Source organism: Myodes glareolus, chromosome 2 (assembly GCF_982192425.1).
Source record: "Myodes glareolus chromosome 2, mMyoGla1.1, whole genome shotgun sequence".
In the NCBI taxonomy this organism is placed as follows: domain Eukaryota; kingdom Metazoa; phylum Chordata; class Mammalia; order Rodentia; family Cricetidae; genus Myodes; species Myodes glareolus.
The window spans coordinates 42,344,534-42,357,447 of record NC_142027.1 but is presented as its reverse complement, the minus strand read 5'-3'; the positions used below and the strand labels follow the sequence as shown (position 1 = coordinate 42,357,447).

Here is a 12,914-nt window from a genome sequence, read left to right as displayed (position 1 = left end):
TTAGAGGGGGCCATAGAGATCTGAGGATGTGTTAAGAGGCCTGAAGGTCAGCCGGATGGGGCACCAGAGCCATGAAGGTTCTGTCATTCTAAATCATCCTCTAACCGTGGTAGTAAGGTCCTCTTAAAAGCAAATTTGACTTCAGAATTTAGACTCTGTTGCTTCTGATAGGCTAGCACCTACCATGTACTTCCCGTCCCACCCCACACACAATTTTTAAACATTATCTTTAAACAAAATTCTTCACCCCAGCCTGCTCTTCTCTCGGCTTCCTCTAAAGATCCTAAAAGACGAGTTTCTTTAGTTTCTAGAGTTCGCTTCTTATAGACTTTCTTTTAAGCCAAAATAACAGTGCACAAGAAAAGAGCTGAAGCCCACTGAAGCTCCCGAGGCAACAACCGCAAAATAACAAGTTTCTTCTTCCTTATCTTAAAAATTCACCGCAGCCCAAACTGCAGTTTTCTCACCGTCGCCCTTTGTTCCAAACAAACCGCCTCGATATTTTGCTAGGTTTAGTTTTAACGTGGCAAGGAGGATCTCTCAGAAAACTTTGTATGGTAAAGGAGAAGAACCTTCCAGACTCACTGGCCCCTTTCACAAACAATGGTGGGCAAGGAACCGTGCACCCGGGTCGGCCTCCCAACACAGAGTAGGAGGAGATCACAGGCACGGGGGAGATTAAGGAGAGGAGGGTCCCTGTGCCCCTGGGTGCTGATCGACCAGGTTTCTTCCTAACAGCTCCAGGATACTGAAGACACTACAGTAGAGCTCCCGGCCAGGCACCCCGCACACCCGGTTGACTGGAGGGTCTTAGGGCCCTATGGCTTCCGTATCTCCCAAGGGTTGGTGGGGGACGGAGGCAGTGAGAGCGCACAAAGCCCCCTTCCCTACTTCTCAGCAGCTGCAGAGCTGGAATGTTTGGACTGCACCCCCAAACCCCGAGCTGAGTATGAGACGCAGTTTCCCAGCACCCCTAGTCAAGCAAACCCGCAGCGCGGCCAGCCGCAGAGAGTTACCCAGGCCCGGGCGCGATGACCGCAGAGACATGTGCGGGACTCCACGGCCGGGGCTCTCCGCTCTCCGCTGCGCGCAGCCGTCCGTCCCGCGGCGCCTGTCGCATCGGGTCCCCGAGTCGGGGACAAGCGGAAGCCTGAGCGAGGTGGCACGGACACTATTCGTGCTCCCTAGATGTGGCCGGGGAGCGGAGCAGGGCGCTGCGGCACCGGGAGTCCGAGACGGCCGCCGGTCCCCTCACTGTCCGCCGTGCCGGCTCCGCGTCCCAGGCGGCTGCGTGCGACGCGGCTGGAAGCTCCTCCTTGTCGCTGGCGCCGGAGGCACGGTGGCCGCCGCCCCCAAGTTCGCGCCAAGTGCAGTGAGGAGACTGGCGGAGGGCTCTGAGACCCCCGGCCCTCAGCCGCACGACTGGGCTCCTACCTTTAGGGCGGGGTCCGCTCCCTCTTGTCCGGAGTCCAGGACAGGAAAATCACTGAGAAGGGAGGGCCCGGGAAGGGTGGCGGGTAGCTTCAGGACAAGGTAGGAGGATTGATTTCCAGAGCCAAGAAGACACTCCCATCCCGCCCAGTTTGTTTGGAAAGCTGCAGGAGCAAAAGCGGGAGGCTGTGAGGGATTCTCCCCCTTGGTGCTTTACAGGAGGCAGAAATCAACACAGAGTTTGGTCGCTGCCTGGACTGTCTGTGACATCAGACACAGCAGGCATTTTGGTCCCTAGCAGAAAGGGAGGGGTTGTTCACAAAGCTACACAATTTCCAGACTCTGGTCTTCAAATACAAAAGTGTTAATGTTAGAGGGAGTAGCCCTAGACATTTAGTACATTTTGTATCTTTCAAAGAAGCTGTTACCTCAGTAAGAATGAAGGTGGGGCTCCCTCTCCATTTCTATTCCCTTCCCTTCCCCTTTCCTTCCCCTTCCTTCCTTCCTCTTTCCTTCCTCCCTCCCCTCCCTCCCTCTCTTCCTTCCTCCCTTTTCTTTCTTTCTGTAGCTCTCTCTAGGACAAAGTCTGTGTTAATAATGATCTCATACTTGCACAGTTCTGAATGTTCTTAAATTTCAATGTTGGTCAAATAATTCATTGTTTAGCATTCAACTCGCAGCTCAAGCCTTTGGGCTCTAGTCAAATAATCACATGCAATCAAATGACCCTCAGGAGAGAAAAGCTACTGACTGGGAGGAAAGGAGTTGAGTGTTATTCAAAGCTGATGATGTGTCAAGTCTTGTAACAAAGTCCGTCATCTGTGATGGGCCATCTGGTATTTGTCTTAATTATACCAATAGCCCTCTGAAGTATCACTTGTTGTTCTTCCAATCAAAACATGAAAAGTGCTGAGATCCTTCATATTCTCTGACCTTTCTACAAATTGCCTTTGACATATCTCACACAGCTTGTGTAATTATAAGCTTGACTCTTGGGACACCAGGTTAGCCAAAAAGATTTCTGGAATTTGTCTCTCTGGACAAATTTTCTGGAGAATTACCACACACTTTCAGTTTATTCTGAGTTCTATGTCCTCTTCTTCATCATTTTTGAATTTAAACCTGATTCTGCTTTTTCCCTTCTTATCCTCCAGGTTTTGTTTGTTGGATTGTTTTTTGTTTGACAGCACTTTCTTACGTCATCTAAGCTGGTATGGAACTCTAGATCACCTTTCTTCAGACTCTGGAGTACTGGAATGCACCCATCTATGTGGTGGTCGAGTGAGGAGGGGTATTCCTAGATTCTCCTCCATTTTATTTTTATGTTGCCGTTGCTGTTATACAGGGTCTTTTTATTTTCCTGTGTAACCCAGGCTGATCTCAGATTCACGGTCATCCTCCTGCCTCATTCTTCCAAGGGCTTACATTACACGCATGCACTATACTCCTAGACTTTTTTTTGTAAGCCATCATGTGATTTCTTGGAATTAAACTCAAACCTCTGGAAGAACAGACTGCACACTTACCCACCAAGCCATCTCTCTAGCACCATATGCCTAGATTTTTGAATCTGCAAAGAAGGATGCTATAGTGGAGGCCTCTGGCTGCATTGAGGTGACCTCTATAACTGTTCGTGTTCTGCAAAGACCTGGGGTTAACAGCTGCTCACCTATCTTGGAATGCTGCCTTTCCTGCTGACCTGTTTTGTGACCTTAGCCTACACATGCTTCCATTTTGATTAGCTGTGAAGTGAAACAACACAAACTTTATAGTGCTTATTTGGAAAGATTAAAACACAATGGTAGAAGAAATTCTAGGCCCTGTGTACCTAGACCCTCAGTACCACAAGACCTAGACTATCAGTTCAAGAAGTAAAATGTAGACTTTTAAAATAGCATAGAGAATATGAGCTACCAGTCATGAGCCACCATGAGTCAGCTGCCCTTCATGGTGCCCCAGCTCCTCCCTGAAAAGCAGAATTATCTATGGTTAGAAATGAAGAAGTTGGAACTGGGATTTAAACACAACTGCTAGAGACCAATTATTCTATTTTTGTTTTAAAGCATGTAACTTATATATGGAAAGTTTTCATCTGTATAATACTCATTCTGAAAAAATTGAAGACATTACTGTATGAGTACATAACAATGATTATGAAGATATTTTGAGTTCTCATGAAAGATAATAAAAGATTAAGCCAGGTTTGTAGGTTGCTAGCTTTTAATGCTTTTGATGTTTTGGAGAAACAAATATATTTGATTTTGCCTTTTTGTCGATGTATTCTAACAATGTAGGAGGGATCAGTTATCAGACTGAAAGAACACTGGGGATATGGCAGGCCTTTCAGAGACCCCTATATTTAGGCACATAGGGAGAGTCCTATTCGTCTTGTAATTTGTGAATAATGCAATCCATTTAAAATAAAATTATACTGCTTCAAGGATACCCTTTGCATCCTGAGTGATGAAGAGAAGCCAGGCTCCTTATACTTCCCAGACTGCCCACACATGTAGTCAAGAGGAAGGCTCAGGAAAGCAGCATTTCTTCTGTGCCCCCATGGAGATTGTGGAGACCTATCCTATCCAAACCCAGCTATTTGTAGAATCAGTAATGGGGAAACTGCCTGTATCTTGTGGAAGAGACCTACTCCTACATGAGTGTTCTCACCCAGGGCAGTTATATTAGATCACAGGTGACTAACCCCAGTAAATGTGGACGCTTAAAAGAAATGCCACGCTAGTTCAGAATTGAGTATAATAGAGGGTTATTTCTTTAGGGGAGTCCTCTGCTTGAATGAGGAACAGCAACGGAATCCAACAGCCAGAAGAGAGAGGCCGGACTTGCACTTTACATTGTTATATATAGTACAAGAGGCCACGCCCAAGTGGGTGGGTAACTTCCAAGATTACTCTCTGATATAATTGCAAATAGTCTCTGAGTATTCAGTAGGGATTTCTGAGGTTCCTATTTGGAGTTCTGGCCAAAACATTGTAAACAAGTTGTAGTGCTATCGGCATCGTGACGTCATATCAACCAGGTGGAGTTGTGGTGGGGCCCCATCTTCTTGGAAACTTCAAAGATTACTGCAAGAAAATTCATTCTTAATTATGGAAAACTTAAACACAATTTAAATACACATATGCAGACATTATATATATATATATTCAATGAAAAGTATAATAGAGACAAAAATAGGTATGAAGAAGAGTAAAATTATTTCTAAATTCTTTCTTCTTTCTGTCCGATACCAGACAGCACTTGACATAAGACAGAAACTCTGAATTTTTCTTTTAACAACAAACTTGGATTTAGAGAAGGACAGATCCATTGTCCAACTCCAAAGCCAGCTTTGATTTTTAAGTGAATTCTAGTTAGTATTCAGAGATTCTTACCCTCAAATGACATGTCCTCACAAGTGATAATTCTCTTTGCTTGGTGATGCTATCTGGATAATTATCTTTTTCTGTTTAAGCGTCTAGATATCCAGGGTCTCTTAACTTTTTGAAGATGAGTATTTTCCTGCAAAGACAAGAACAGAACCCTGTCCCAACCCTATATCGTTTCCTTACCACCTGTATGGTTGTCACCACTGTGGATGAGCTGTCATTTCTCTTTCTCCAGAGAGTTCTCTTTTTCAAAGCGAATCTTTATTCATTTTGAAGGTATTCATAGTTTTTCCTTCTGTGGAAACAAGAGCAAAACCCCTTCCCCAAAGTAGTGCATCTCCTGGTTTCCATTGTGAGAGGTCAACACATCCTGGAAATATACCAGCTGATTTAATTCTGATGACTTTTCTATTATCCAAAGTCTCTCTGCTGCTGTTGTCCCTTTCTCATAGCATTAAGAAAATTCAAGGTTAATAAAGCATTATGTAATCTATTTCTGGGGGTATTTTCCATCCCTTTCTGTTTTTTTTAACATATCCTTTATAGTTTGATTTGATCTTTCTACAACTGTCTGACTGTGTGGAACAAAGCCCATATAATTCTGTCCAGAAGGCAGAATTATATGCTATTCTCATGGAGCTAAGGGAATTTAAAGAACCTCTTAATATACTTACTGATTCTCAATATGCAAAAAGAGTTGTCTTGCATATTGAAGCTGCTGAAAGTTAAATTATATTGAATATTGTATGCATGTTTCTACCTCTGCTTAAAACATTTTTATATATTGATATATATCTATCATATTGCAATGTACATTTCTACCTCTGATAAAGATACTTATACATTGTTTACATTTTGAGGTCATGGTCCTTACTAGTTGCACAGTTGTTTATTGTATAATACTCTAATATGATGTCTTAGTCTTTAAGTTATATAGGTATTAAGAATCATAGATCAATAGTCATCCATGTTTGTCATACTTATAGTTAGACGAATCAGATTCTTTAGATACATAGAGATTGTATTCTGCATAGATAGATAATCTTCAGCCATTTCAAAGAGCTGTAGAATATGGCATTTAAATAATTTAGGGTTCTGTTGAAGTGAGACACGATTGTTCCTGGCAGCGCTGGTCTATTCCTGAGAGAATGTTGAGCACCAAAGACACTCCACTTGGAGCTTCTTTTCTTTTTGGCAAAACCGGCCTTTGGGCAAAGAACTGCCCATGCCTCAACCACTGACAAGATACGTGATATCCAGAAATGGATAAGCAGGACTGTCAAATCTTGCCAAGACAGGATAAGATGGTTTTGAAAATTTTCCTCCCTCCGAAAATGGTCTGTCAGTTATTCTAGGCCTTAGCCAAAGTTGATTGTTTCAACATTGAAAATGAGACTTTGTGTGATTGCTCAGGCAGCCAGTTGTCTCTGTCATTTGTTGCACATTTTGGAAGTTGCTTGATTGTACTTCCTGCTTACTCAAGTAATATTATTTCCTTTCTTGGATCTTCATTGGGGTTGAAGACTAAATAGTTGTAGTTACTTTCCTCTCGTGAGTTGGCCAAGTTATTTATTATACAAGACTTAAACTAGTTAGGATAGAATAATTATTGAATATATTTGTTCTTATTGTATATAATTATTATTAGGCTTAGAACTCTCTTATTTAAACAAAAGGGGGAGGTGCTGTGGGAAGGCTTACAGTCAGTAATTACCTGCCCACTGGGGTGTAGCCTCTTATACTATTTAAGCCAATGTAAAGCATGCATTCAGTCTCTCTTTTCTGGCTGCGAGATTCAGTTTCTGATCTCCATTCTGGCAAAAGATTCTAATTTGTGAGTCTACCCCTAAATAAATAACCATTTATTTCTCAATTCTGAGCTAATGTGGGATTTCTTTTAAGTGTCCTTCTTCACGTTTCTTATTTATCTTCTATATTTCTTCCATTATCTGGAATGGTATGGGTTTTTTTTTTTTTTACAAAGGCTCTAGATATTTTGAATTTTCCTGATGAAACATGTTCTCCACAGTGACTGGCATTGGCTGGACCACTTTTGACTTGGGGGCGTGCGAGAGGCTCCCCAAGTAGCTTCCTAATAGTATCAGGTTGCCTTGTCTGTCTTTTGGTGATCTGCATTCATTGGTTCAATGTCGGCCTTTGCCACACCTTTCACATATACCTGAAGACTGAGTCCTCCTACTCTTGCCATTCCTAGAGGAGATATTATACCTAGGAATTTCTTGTCTACAATTCTTTCTCCTTTCTCAGTTGTCCCATTCTACCACAATTAAAGCATTTGGCATTTTGATGTCTCCTCATTCCTTTGGAAATTGCTTCTTCTTCCCAAGATTCAGTATTATAGTCAAATGTCTCAATGTTTATTGTATGCAGGACCCATTCATCCATTGGTGCTGATCTAACCTTTAAAGGCCCAAGTATCTTTTTGCATTCTAAGTTGACATTTTCAAAAGACAGAGATTCAATAAGTACTTGTCTAGCATCTGGGTCTGTTATTCCTACTTGTACAGCCTTAGTTAATCTTTGTAAAAGGTTACTAAAGGGTTCTCTCTGACCCTGTTCAAACCTGGTATATGATCCAATTCATTTTACTAGTTCTTGAACCCTGTCACAAGCATTTAAGGCTGGTTTGTGGCATAGGGACAAGAATTGTTCATAGTAAAGAGCTTGAGCCTGTGGGTCAGCATAAGTGCCTCTGTCTCTCCAGTGCTGGGATTAATGGTATGTGCCACCACAGCCCAGCAAGTTGTTCAGTTTTCAATAACATCTCACTCAAGGCTGAGACTGACTGATCAAACTTATTCCTTTTTCACTTAGTGCTTCCTCAGCTTAAGTGAAGACCTGTCAGTCCCATCCTCCAGCTGTCATTGGGGTCTTGTCTATCATGAGCTAGTGTCCCAATAGCAAGAACTTCTTAGAAAGAATAAGCCACAGTGTCTAAGCCATCTACATTGTGACTTACAGTAATGACTATAATGTGAGAAAACTATTAAATTAGCCAGGAACTTGAATCTTTGTGACAGAACATACTTTCCCAAAGTGTATCAGACCAGGGTCTCAGTTACAGTTCTACATGTATAAGTATCTGCTGTAATGACTTTTGTCAGTTTGGAAATTACACACACAAAGGAAATTTGAGTCTATAAGGAATTTAACATTTTTACTCATAAGTGAAGAGTGCTCTGATATTGGACAGTTCAAGCACAGTTTCAAAAGTTGTAACAACAGTCTCAAGAAACAGATTTTCTCTCCTTTCATAACACGTCCTATGCAGACAGCATGTGGAACATCTGGTTGGTATAAACTATAATTAATACACCAGGAAACAATTGCTACTTAATAGCAAAGAGGTTAATATCCAGAAAATATAAATATTTGTTGTGGGCCCATAAAAATCGAATCATGAAGACACAGACTTCAGTGGAGTCCCAGAAATGTGAGCCCATTTCCAGGTTGACCAAAAATCAGAGGTTGCAACTTACCCACCTAGCTGTAGATCAGAGATTTCTGCTCTCTAAAGATTACTGTCAACAGATGTGGCTAATAGCTAGACCTTGTGCTCCAGGAATAGAGAAGATTGTTCCTACCTCAAATAAGAGTTTAATGATCCAGCTAAGTTCCAGTTCCCTTTATGGAGATAACTTGGGATTCCACCCAGGGAGTGGTTTGCCTGCCGAATGTTTTGGTCTAGTGTGTGAGTGTGATTTATTTTGTTCTAGCAACAGAATGTTTAATTATGAATGTAGCCCGCCACCTTCAATTGGTATGTTCCTTTGCTTGTATCCTGTTAATGCAGTCTTTTGTCTTACTCCTACCTTTTGAGGTCAGGGTAAGTTGAAAATTAAATGTGGGCAAATTTTCAGACTCACTGGAATTCTCTCTCAATATTATTTTATATGTTCCTCCATTTTATTATTTTCATTCACATCTTCATATTATTGACTATTTGTAAATCCCCACACCTCTCCCCTGGTGAGAGGTATTTTTGTCAATGTCCTGGGCAACCTTCTTAACAAATAATTCAAATTCATATAATGAATAAAATGACTCACAAACGTGTAAGATTCCCAGTGTTCCTTTAATGGCATTTTATTTATTTTGTATGTGTGTGCAAGCACTGCATGTAGACATCACAGAACAGCTTATGGGAGTCAGTTCTGTTTTTCCACTATTCAGGCTCCAGAGATCTAAATCACGTAGTCAAACTTGGCCACAGTTACCTTTATCTACTGAACCATCTCACCAGCTCCCTCAATATTCAATGCCCTCATACTTGCATAGTTCTGAATGCTCTTAAATTTCAATATTTGTCAAATAATTCATTGTTTAGTATTCAATTCGCAACTCAAGCCTTTGGGCTCTGGTCAAATAATCACATGCAATCAAATGACCCTCAGGAGAGAAGAGCTTCTGACAGGAGGAAAGGAGTTGAGTGTTATTCAAAGCTGATGATGTGTCAAGTCCTGTAACAAAATCCATCATCTGTCATAGACTGGTGCAGGAGAATTGCCTGTATTCTGTCAATCATGTTTTAAATAAACGCTGATTGGCCAGGCAAGAGGTGTAGGTGGGAAAACTAGACAGGAAGTGGAAATGATGCAAGGAGAGCAGGAGAATTCTGGGGAGGAGGAAGTTGATTCTTCCCACTCTTGCCCAGGCCACCAAAGCAGCAGGATGTGAGCTGCCACACTGAAAAAGGTACTGAGCCACATGGCTACAATAGATCAGATAAATGGGTTAATCAAGATGGAAGAGTTAGCTAATAAGTAGCCTGACCTAATGGGCCAATCAGCATTATAACTTAAAGAGATCTCTTGTGTGATTTTACTTTGGGACTAAACAGCTGGGGGTCGGGCAAGACAGAAAAAACCCCAACAAGCCGGCCCTCAAACAAGCAGGCCCTTCATGTAACAATAGACCTTCTGGCATTGTCTTTATTATACTGACAGCCCTAGGAAGTATGTTTTGCTTGTCTGCATGTATGTAAGTTCACTTCATGTGTACATGCTGCCCAAGGAGGCCAGAAGAGAGCACTTAATTCTCCTGGAACTGGGGTAGGGGTGAGTTCTGGAAGTGAACTGGGGTTTTCTACAAGAGTAGCAAGTGCTATTAACCACTAAGCAGTCTCTTTCTTGAAGTTCTTCTTTTTCAACAATGTTTAATAAAAATAAACAATTAGGAATACATTTTACAGAGACTGAAGTATTCCTGAAGTTCAGTTTTGTCGAAAGGTGTCAGAATAATATTCATGGAACTATAAAGCAGTACTTCCTTCTGAGAAAACAGTTTGGTGCTTGTTGTAAAATTCACAAGGTTGCTTGGGGTTTGGGTTTTAAATTCTTGCTTGAGGTGCCCCTTAGAAGACAGTGTGACCTTGACCCAACAGACAAGCTAGTACTGAGGAGGATGGGGAAAAGCGTAGGTCTCTTAGCAGGCACCTAGCTACCTTGATCAACACAGGATCAAACTTTCTGGTTGCTGTACAACACTTCCTCACAAAAGCCTGGAGATGCCAGGGTCCTTTCCGAGGGTCAGAGGAGGGAGTCTCCCAAAACAGCGACACAACAATGCTGTTTGCTCAGAGCTTTTATTTAGTTAGGGGAAAGGCCCACTTCAGGAGAGGGGAAAAGAGAGAGCCTCTCTCTGGTTTCTGCTTTCGTTCCATGACCCCTGTTCTTGTAAAGGGCTGCAAATACCTCCGTGTTGAGCATTTACCTGGTTTGTTAATGCTTAACAGTATTAGCCTATACCATTCTTTGCCTCTCATCTTACAAAGTGGCTTACAAATCTAGACTTGTGCTGTTTTATACAAACATTTCTGAATGTTTGAGTTTTACAATAAGTACCTGTTGACTTTGTAACTGAAAAGGAATGAGAGCTGTTTATTTCTTTACCTCACTAATATTTGTTGCCAGTGGGATAACACCCGATGAAGAATTAAAAACCCTCTTTTTGTACCTATGACACAGTGTCTTTCTGTTCAACTGATGAGAAGAATTAGTGGCAGTTATTCTGGAGTATGACGTTTCTGAAAGATATTTATCACCGTATTGAATGGGGGAAGCCTGCAAAGCTCAGATGAGCTGCTGTGAGATAATCCTTCTGCACACTGAAAATACGTATTGCTCTCATTGTTAATATACAGCCAATTGGCTGATAGCTGGGCAAGAAGTGATTAAGCAAGACAGCCTGAGACAGAGAATGCTGGAATGAAGAGGGGTGGAGTCAGAGGAGTCACCAGCAGATGCAGAGAGAGGCAAGATGGGCATGAAAAAAAAAGGTATCAAGCCATAGGGTAGAGTGTGGATAAGAATCATGGGTCAATTTAGAGGTAAGAGTTAGCTAGTAAGAAGCCTGAACTATTGGCCAAGCATTTTAAAGTAATAGTAAATTTCAGTGTTGATTATTTGGGAAAATAAAACAAAACAAACATCTTCTACATTGAACCTCTGATACACTGAGCATATAATTATGACCCATTGTTCCAGGCCCAGCTCACTCAACTCAGAATGTTTTTACCAGGGATAAATAAAACATAGATGAATATGAATATATTTTGGAACCCCAGCCACCCCTTCTCATCGCAGGTCCAGTGTGCTCTGTCATGCCTGACTGCACTCTCGGGTGTTTCTTGTTCCTAAGGTACAGGTCCAGCAGCAACTCTAGTGAAAGTGAGGTCCTCACAGAGACAAGTCCAGTGGTTCCCCAGAAAGAGTAAGCCCAGTGCTTGAGTTCTTCATCCCTCCTACTTACGTGGAAGTGTTCATTGCAAGGTCAGACATGGATAACCAGAACTATGTGCTGGAATGTGCCCTACCCGAGTCAGCTTCACACATTGAATCCTAATTCTGAGTATGATGCCATTTGAGGTAGAGTCTTTGATCGGGCTTTGGGGGCAGGGAAACCTCCAAGCATGAAATTAATGTTCTTGTGGAAAGGGCCCTAGAAGACTCCCTCACTCCACCATGAAAGGCCATGAGGCAGCTGTCTGCAGCCAGCAAGAAGATGCTCAGTGGGGCCTGTTTGTGCTGACTACCTCAGCTCCGACTGCTAGCCTCCAGGATGGCAAGGACTGAGTCAATTTTTTGTAAATTATCCAGTGTGCACTTTTCAGTGGCATTCTAAACTGGCTACCCCACCAGCTGTGAAAATCCCAGTTACAAGTAGAAAGAATTCATTCTGACCACTCTTTACTAATGATTTACAGGAGGGATCTGTTTCTCAGTTTTCATTTCTGCTTTTCTGTTTTGTTAAGGTTTTACTTTTTCTTTCCCCTCTTTTGTAGCCATTGCATCCTAAGAAGCACAATCTTTCCAAATCCTGGGTATTAAGAGAATGATTACACATTGTGACAAGATCATTCACTACACAAGTGTTGATATCCTGACATCCAAACAACTGCCTGCAGTGTGTAAAAACCGACAAACACCGATGGCTTTAATTTAGATCGTTATGTTAGTGTTAGTCCATAGCGTGGACGACTTCTATATGCTTGTCTAAGAAGCTAAAAAGAAGCAGATTTTGCCTGCAAAAAGAGTGGGAGTAGGCAGGGTTTAATTATATGCCTCTGTGCTTATTATATGATAAATTAATGCTTCTTCACCAGGTTAAGCAGCTCCTAGACTTTGGATGCTCCAAATTTTGTATACCTGATAGAAGATTTCTTTATGTGGATTGCAGATAACAAAGGTAATTGTTTTGAATTTTCCTCTGCTCTTTAGAGCCAAGAGTCCTGCCAGTAAAATATCTATCAAAGGTTCAAAACTTTAGGCCCGAAAATAATGAAATGTGAATCCCGGGCATTGAAAAGTTGTCTCTAGGTACATGCTAACTCTTCACAACCTCACTTCCAGCCATCGACTACTTTGTTAATTCAGGCTTCTGCATTCAGTTCAGCGTGTACTTAGCAGTGCACTATTTATTCCGAGTGCTTTACAAAATGCGGTGTCAACAAGTGTAAAACTCTATCTGTTCTGTCTTCATGCTCTCTCAGCCTTACATAGCTCCATCCAGCCCCCTTCTTCCCTTGTGAAATCTTAGTCACCCTGGCCTTCCCTTCCTTTCCCCAAAGCCACTGAA

The 12,914-nt window shown here is 42.0% G+C and overlaps 1 protein-coding gene and 1 long non-coding RNA gene across 7 annotated transcripts in view; one reads left to right on the top strand and one right to left on the bottom strand.

The window, feature by feature from the left end:
• St3gal6 (ST3 beta-galactoside alpha-2,3-sialyltransferase 6) overlaps nt 1-1,617 on the bottom strand; it is a 60,211-nt gene extending 58,594 nt beyond the window's left edge. The window contains exon 1 of one of the 2 annotated variants that reach the window (XM_048422382.3): nt 1,435-1,617. The gene's annotated coding sequence lies outside the window, so the exon portion shown is untranslated. Of the gene's footprint in view, nt 1-1,016; nt 1,329-1,434 lie in introns of those variants that run through there. The other variant, XM_048422378.3, reaches the window with a different exon arrangement.
• Nucleotides 1,618-9,422: 7,805 nt separating this feature from the next.
• Nucleotides 9,423-12,914, top strand: part of LOC125392914 (uncharacterized) — a 57,129-nt gene continuing 53,637 nt past the window's right edge. For all 5 annotated transcript variants that reach the window (XR_007229640.3, XR_015000616.2, XR_015000615.2 and 2 more), the window contains exons 1-2: nt 9,423-9,533; nt 12,442-12,524. This is a non-coding gene — a long non-coding RNA (uncharacterized LOC125392914). The remainder of the gene's footprint in view (nt 9,534-12,441; nt 12,525-12,914) is intronic.